This window comes from Chanos chanos, chromosome 1 (assembly GCF_902362185.1).
Source record: "Chanos chanos chromosome 1, fChaCha1.1, whole genome shotgun sequence".
NCBI lineage: Eukaryota > Metazoa > Chordata > Actinopteri > Gonorynchiformes > Chanidae > Chanos > Chanos chanos.
The window spans coordinates 36,239,227-36,246,948 of NC_044495.1; positions in this window are offsets into that span (position 1 = coordinate 36,239,227).

The following is a 7,722-nucleotide window of genomic DNA, read 5'->3' on the forward strand; positions in this document are numbered from 1 at the left end:
TAAGGGGGACTTTAGTTAACTTTCATAGCATATAACTCTTCACTCATATCTTCTGGAAAAATAAGAAAAACAAATCTGTCAGAGGTAATGTGTCAGGGGTTTAGAAAAGGAAATGGGGTGGGGGGGTCAATATGTTTTAGTCCTACCACCCCAGACTCCACTCAGAGAGGAAATTTTCAGTGCATGTTGATATATTTCTTGTTAAGACTCCCAATGGATTTAGAAACTCTCTATATAAAATATCGCTTGTTGCCAGATTTATTCATCGTGAAAGGTGCTAAACCTCAGTTATACACACAGCTGCAATAGCAAACCCACCAGTGAATAAACAGTTTGGCTCCACATCAAAGAACATGATAGTGGAACTCGCCATTTTGATAGAGGTGAGAATGGTCTAATCGGAATTTGAAGAGAAAAAAGACAGAGTTACAGAAAGCAGATCAATCCCCAAGGACAAACGCTCAAGAAGTTGGTCTGTAAGGAGATGTTGCCTTTACTTGTTTTGTTCTATTTTTGCTCTGCTTTCGTTCCATGTAAAAGTCTCTTATTGTCAGAGGGAAAGTTCTTACACTGCGATTTGAGAATTGTGGTCAAAGAGGTTATTTTAACAGTGGGAGTCTTGTAGCTGTCTGGCTTGTGGCCCTGCTGGGATGACAGGTTTTGTCCCTAAATTGTCCCACAGTATCAGTGAACCCTAATGGAGTCTGATGACGTTAGGGGGCTGTGCCACCATTACAGAGCTGGGGCTGCAAATAGTTCACCAGGACAAGATGTTTCTTAGAGCATGTTCTGTTGCATGACTTTCTCTGCAGTCACACTGTTAGGAGACTTTTCTTCTAACAGTGACAATCATAGAGCTGAGTTTAAGTGAAATCTGTTGTGCTGTCTCGGGAAGCTGATTCAACAGAGCTAGCTTTGCTTTGTGCACATAAGTAAAAGAAACAGAGGCCAGCTTTTCATAAGACACTCTGCTTAGAGAGTAGTTAAACATCTTTTTTGAAGCAGTTTCTCTATTAGCGGGCTCAGAATAGGTCCCAACGATGTACCCTCGGGACTTTGAGTCAGTCATTTGGTGCAAATACTCTCCTTTTCATCGTTAGTGGGCATGAGAGCATCTGATTCATGTCTCAGAGATGAAAAGATGAGACAACTCTAAGCTCAAGAAAGTTCAAGAAACAAGTATTAATTATCTCAGCCCTAGATGCATAAGAGAATGAGAGAAGGCCCACAGAGGAAATGAGTGACGGTAAGATTTTGTTGCCTCAAAGTATGACTGAGGCGGCACTTATATTCGTGGCAGTAATTCATCGCAGAACATGGCAGTAATTTCACACCAGATTTGACCATTCATTATGATCCACACTGTTGCTTTTCTTTTTTTCATGTCTCTGATTGTACTGGTTGCCATCATCTGTCCTGCATTGTTCATCACCTGCTTGAGGGAGAGACTCAACGCACGATTCTGGTAAAGGTTAACTGTGCTGTGTATCTGACCTTTGACCTTCTTGAAGGAGAGCTTGCTATACAGGGGAGCGTGCTGAACTGGACTAAGCTGGAGCACTCCATAAATCTTACCCACATCCATGAGAGCAGTAATTGAAAACAGACGTTAAGAGCATCGAGAGCTGCGTGAAGGCTGATCTGTCGTGGGCAGTGCAGATACAGATGATTTTGTGGTCTATATCTCAAGTCTGAACGCAGATTTTTGAATGCACTGAAACTCATTTAAGGGATCTGTAGACCTAGGTCAAAAATATGCTTTAAAAAGACTCTGTCCGGCTTCATGACATAATCTCATAGTTAGGTGATTAAATCATTCTGGGTGAGGTTTTGCTTGGTAGAATATGATTGTCAGGAGGGAGAAATTGTTGTCAGTAGGTTTACCAGACTCAGAAGAACCTTAAAATCACAATAGTCATGTCAGCCTATATAAATGCACCCAGCCATCTGACAATGCACTGAGCTAAGCGTATTGCCAAGAGGTGTAATTCACATAGACAAGAGCACTATCGATTCTTTTTGCAGCTTCAGAGGAGCAGAGAATGGGCGGGGCCTCTTCTGTCTCAGTTACCTGAGTGATGTCAGCCCAGATGCATTTTTTTTTTTCGAGACTTTTGACCGCAGATAACACAGCTGGAATTCAAGCCTTTAAATCCTCAGTTTTACAATGCACCACATGGGGGCCTCCCTAAAGTACCTCAGAATGAGCAAACTCAAATCTCAGTGCTGTGATACAATATTTTTAGACACTAAAACCCTTTGGGTTTCTCACCTGTAGTTCTTTATACCATAGTTATGGAAATATCAACACTGCCCTCTCTTCATTTCCATTTCCATTTCCATTTCTCGCTATATCTGTGTGTCAGCCCTAAATTTAGTCCTCTTTGTTATGTCAGTAAGACATGGTTGAGATTTGATCATCCATATTTCTGTAAGTGATCTCAGTTATTTATCAGTTTAGGGTTTAGCTGATTACCTAACTTGTCTGACAGAATACCAAAGCGATGCCTTGAGTCGTCTGTGACCTCTGTGACTTCTCCTTACAAACATGAGCGGCTATGGTGCATGCCTTCTGTCACCTTTATGACACCTTTTGTCACCTTTACAACACAAAATTCTGCGCCTCTCTATCCCTGCTTGTCTTTCTCCCGCTCTCTCCCTCACTTTATCCTCGTTCCCTTCTTGTTTTGCCACAGCTCAGTTGTCATAACACACGCTCATAATCTCGTCTTCTCTACCTTGAAGCCTATAGATGTTCTTTTAAAGCAAGACCAGATTCTATAACATGCCAGCACATTTGAAACAAAGGTAAAGCTACGAACTTTGGATTAGCCACACTGGCACTTAGAGCTAGGGTAAAGAATAAACGTCATCAAGAAGTCTTGTAATTTTCCTTGCATACTTCTGATCAGTCATAGCGTTGTTTCTTGGGCAAATACATTTACAAATAAGTGAAGAACACAGGGATTTGTTAACGTAGATGCAGAGCGTTAGAGAGAAGACGCATCCTCTGTCAGTTTGAGTTTCTTAAAACATACGTGACTTTAAATGTTCTGCCGTTTACCTCAAAAGACCTAATCTTACCATCCTCACCTCATTATTCCCTATATCTCAATCACTAGCTGCACACTGAGATAAAGAGATCCAATTCTTTTTGATTTATTACCTCCTTTTTTCAAGTCTCCTCATTTTTGTTGCACAGTCTTACCAGGACCATTTAGTAGTGTAAGTGCTCTAAATGTCATGTCTAAAATATGACCCATTTCAGACCTGTCACAGAAATTTCATAGTAATTGTGATTTACCACAGTGGCGGCCCTAATGATACCTCTTAATAAGTGGTGGAAGAAACAGTGCCACAGTAACTGGATATTATGTCCTTGACGCTGCATCTTAGTAAGGCCACGCTACGACAGGGTGAACTTTGAAGTACCCTAATGGTTTTCATGGTTCCTCAACCATGGGCCATTTTATGAAGGGTACCACTGGAGCCTGGCTGGAGCAGTGTGACCTATTAGATTTAATTAAGTCTTGTCTTAGCTCAGCTTTGTTACAGACATGGGATCATGAGGCTCCCCTATTCCCCTTTATTTATCTCCACAGGGACAAACCGAAAAGTTTGTCTACATCTGCACTTTCTTAACTTACTACCTCTTACTCATTCCCACTCTCTTAGGAACATTTTTTATTGGAAAGAGAAGGTTCCCTCAATTATGTGTGTGTGTGTGTATGTTTTTTTTCTGTGCATGTTATGGGGGAATTAAGAGTGACACCCATGCCAAAAAAGTACAAAAGATCAGCAGAGGAACTGAGCAACTTCAAGAGTAAGAAAAAGAGATAAACACATTATTCTATCGCCGTCCTTTTTCCCTTATGGGTTAATTTGGAGAAGCTCCAGTCTCATCCGGAAAGCTGTCAGAGTCCAATGGAGGGTTTATTGGGTGACAGGCATTTTGCTGGCTGTCTTTTCTGGGTTATGGGTCGTTCCCAAAAATGTTGCACAACACTGAAGAAGAGAGTTCCAAATCACATTGTGAGATTTTGGTGTTCCTATTTGATTTTTCGCACTCTTAGTTTGAAGTGAAGGAATTAAATGGGTTTGGTTTTACTGAGAGCCTCTCTCTCTCTCTCTCTCTCTCCCCCCCCCCCCTCTTTCTCTCTCTCTGTTTTTCTCTTTCTCACCCCCCCCCCCTCCCTCTCTTGCCTTATACATTACAGTCTCCGAAATTTTTCTGTTGCACCCACCTACCTGATGGAAGAGTCATCTTCAGCAGTTAAGTGTTTTTTAATGGCTTTGGTTATGACTTTATTGAGACAGTCTGACAGAGAGTGTGTGTGTCTGTCCCCGGTCATCTCTCTTTCTTTCTCTTGGACGTAAGAGGATCAGAAAGTGAAAAGTGACCTGAACTGTCTGGTGCTCAGGCTCACACAGGTCTCTTAAACATTATTCATGATTACAGTGCATTTATTTTTCCCATTTTGTTTTAAAAGACAAATGACATATTAGGGGATCATCGTAGTGACACTGTAGGGAGCAGTATATTCACAGGTGGTACCGTACATTATGTAACTGTTGATAGAGACGTAGTATCACACCCCTGTTCCAATAGCGAGCCCCAGCGTTGATAGATCTCTGAACTGGTTCTCTCTAGATCAAAGAAACTGGTGTGTCATCTATCAAAAGAAAAAAATCCACAGATTTCATTTGACATGTTTTATTAATGTCCATTCATATTAGATCCACCACAAATTATATTCACACATGAAAAACAACATAAGTTTGCTCCTAATAAAGGCCTCCAGTACTTTATCTCACTTTTTAACATCTTACATGACGTATGAAGCAGATTTTTTTTTTTACCGTTGTCTGACATTTGGCATCAATGAGTCGTCTCATATAAATATCGATCGCCGCCGAGTAAGATACTTGAAACCGTTTAAGATTTTGACTTTCCACAAACCAAACCATTTAAAAATAGTGGCCTATTTGGAGTCAGTGGGAACAGTCCCATAGGGTATCAGTGGGAACAGCTCTTTTTGCTGCCGGGGATCGTTTTACACATGCTCTCTGTACCCACTTCCCAGACCTTAGACTTGCCAGTGTTCTCATACTCAAAGATGATCAGACCCCATCACGCAACAACATGACCTCATTAGCATGGTCCCAGTGCTGAGTCAATGCTCTTAGGGAAAGCAAACTTCACAATATACACACTCAACCAAAGATAAATGTTAAATACACGCTGATTATTTCTGATAATGTTTTGTAGCTGTTGTCATATTTGCAAGGGAACTTTTTTTTTTTAATTATTAATTTTAGTTTCCCTTCTCCAGGAAACTGTGGTTGTGTGATTGTAACATATTGCAATGTCTCATTTTTTTCCTTATAATAGTTGTGTAACAGAATTTCAGATATAAGAACCTGAGAATTTTTCTCAAAGCTTTATCATTTGTTACCATAGATTACTATCATACCACAGCAATCCTTGCTTAAGTCTCTGGAATTTAGAAACTGTTCAGTCCTTCATTGTGATGGTTTATGTTAGTCTTTGACTGGTCAAACAACTTTGACCATGTGGTGACCACTCAGGAGAGCAATAACTTACTGTGTTGACATAAAAATAATAATAATAATAATTCAAGAATGCAGAAAAAAGTATTATTTCAAGCAGAGCAATCTAGCTTAAAGCCACAAAAAAAAAAAATCCATATCATTCTGGATACAGTCTAGTCAAACTCAACAACAGAAAAAAACAAAACAATCAGACAAGGTTAATATTATACTGAAACAAATTAGTTATACTGTCACATGTATTGGTTTAACACTAAAAATCCATACTTCATTAAATTTACACAAACTTGTCAACATGACTTACAAACAAAATAGCGTACAAATACAAAAAAATGATAACAACAACTTCAACTGCCTGTTTCAGTAGTATCGAAATGGACGTGGTTTCAGATGAGCAGCGCGTTGAGACAACCAGAGAGTTTACTACGACGAAAAAGAAAAAAAAAAAGACCAGCACACTTAACTGCCTGCCTCTCTCAAATACAACCTCACAGGGAAGAAAGAATAAGGGGTACTTAAACATTACGACTTTGAAAACTTTGAGATTTTTTGTTGTTTCAGAATTATCTTTTGAATTCCTTAAAGTGCACATAGCCCCCATATCGGGGGATTAGGTAGGGCTTTCCTTTCTGTATTGGATCTAAAATAACTTAGTGTGCCTTGTTTCTTGTGCTTTAATAAATTGACTATTACACTAAAGGGGACAGTGATTGATAGACTGTTTAAACGATTTTGGGTCAAGCATTTGCTGCAGAGATTTTAAGAGCAAAGGGAGAAGAATGTGGTTCTCATTTGGAAAGTTTGAGATAGTCTTTAAAAATGAAACTGAGTATTGGGGTTTGGTTCTAAATTTAAAACAGCTTTGTTTTACTCCTGTCAACATCTGATAAAAAGCCCAAAACATGGAACATAATTGAGTTTCCTCTCTCCGCAGATAATCGCCCAGTGAACCATAATTTAGTCGAGCCCAGGGTCCGTCCCCAGACTTGTATGCGGTTCTGTGCTCTGTGCGCAGGGAGACAGGAGGCATGGGGAAATGACCTATCTTCCAGAGCCCTCCACTGGAGGAGCAGAAACTTAACACCGAGCCTGGAGGCCCTATGCAGCAAAACTAAGCCAAGAAATTAATGAAGTCAGGCCTGTGTCTCAGCTCCAGTGACAGGGCAGGGAGGGACACTCATGCTAACACAAAACAGTCTCACTGCATTCCAACAATGGTCTGGCAACATCAAGCCATTACCTTTATTCTTGACAATGCAGAGAATGGTCAGTGTTGATGGAGGAGAATCTGCTCTAATGAGCCCCAATAACTGAATTTTGATATATTGAATTTCTACTTTTATAATGACAGGGATTTTTTTTTTTTTTTTGGTTTCTGCTTGCAGTAAGCCATGGTGTCACTGTCTGTTTGCCACGGAATTTTTTTGTATTTGTGTTTTTTGTTTGTTTTATGTAACGCTTAGATCCTATCTGGTTTGAGCTTTGCATCAGACAGCTTCCAAGGCTTGGGTTAGCAACACACCCATCCACACGGAAAGACGATACGGATTGATTGTGTTTTGCCATCTGCATGCAGATTGTGACAAGCCAGCCGATGTCTTCTTGCGTGAGTACCTCCGCTGACTCTAGCTTGGTGCTTAAGGCTAATTGAAGCTGGCTGAACTAGCTGGTGCTGAGGGGGGCTGCTCCCGTGTGTTATTGCTAGCTGACAGAGTGGGTACACAGCGTTTCCTGTAAGTCGAGCCCTGCATCGGGAGGGGGCCCGAGGAGATGTTTTGAGATGGAGTGGAGGAAGTGACTTTACTCGCTCTTAATCTCTGACAGTCTCAGGCACTCTCTCTCTGCCTTCCCCCGTACATGCTAACAGAGCGTTGCTCATCTCTGCCCTGTCGATGGGCCGCTAAAGTTGCTGTGATGCAGCTGTCTCACACCAAGCTGCCTTGGAGATGCAAACATTTAAAGTCAAGCAAAGGTGTGCGACTCATTGAAAAAAAAACAAAAAAAACATTACATAACGAACTGACACACATCATGTGTAATTCATTCTAGTTACGTTCATTCCATGATTACTGACTGTCCGAAGGCCGGTGAAGTAAAATGGTTCTGAATATTGTTCATTCTCCTGAGGGGGTCAATTTTGTGTGCCAAACT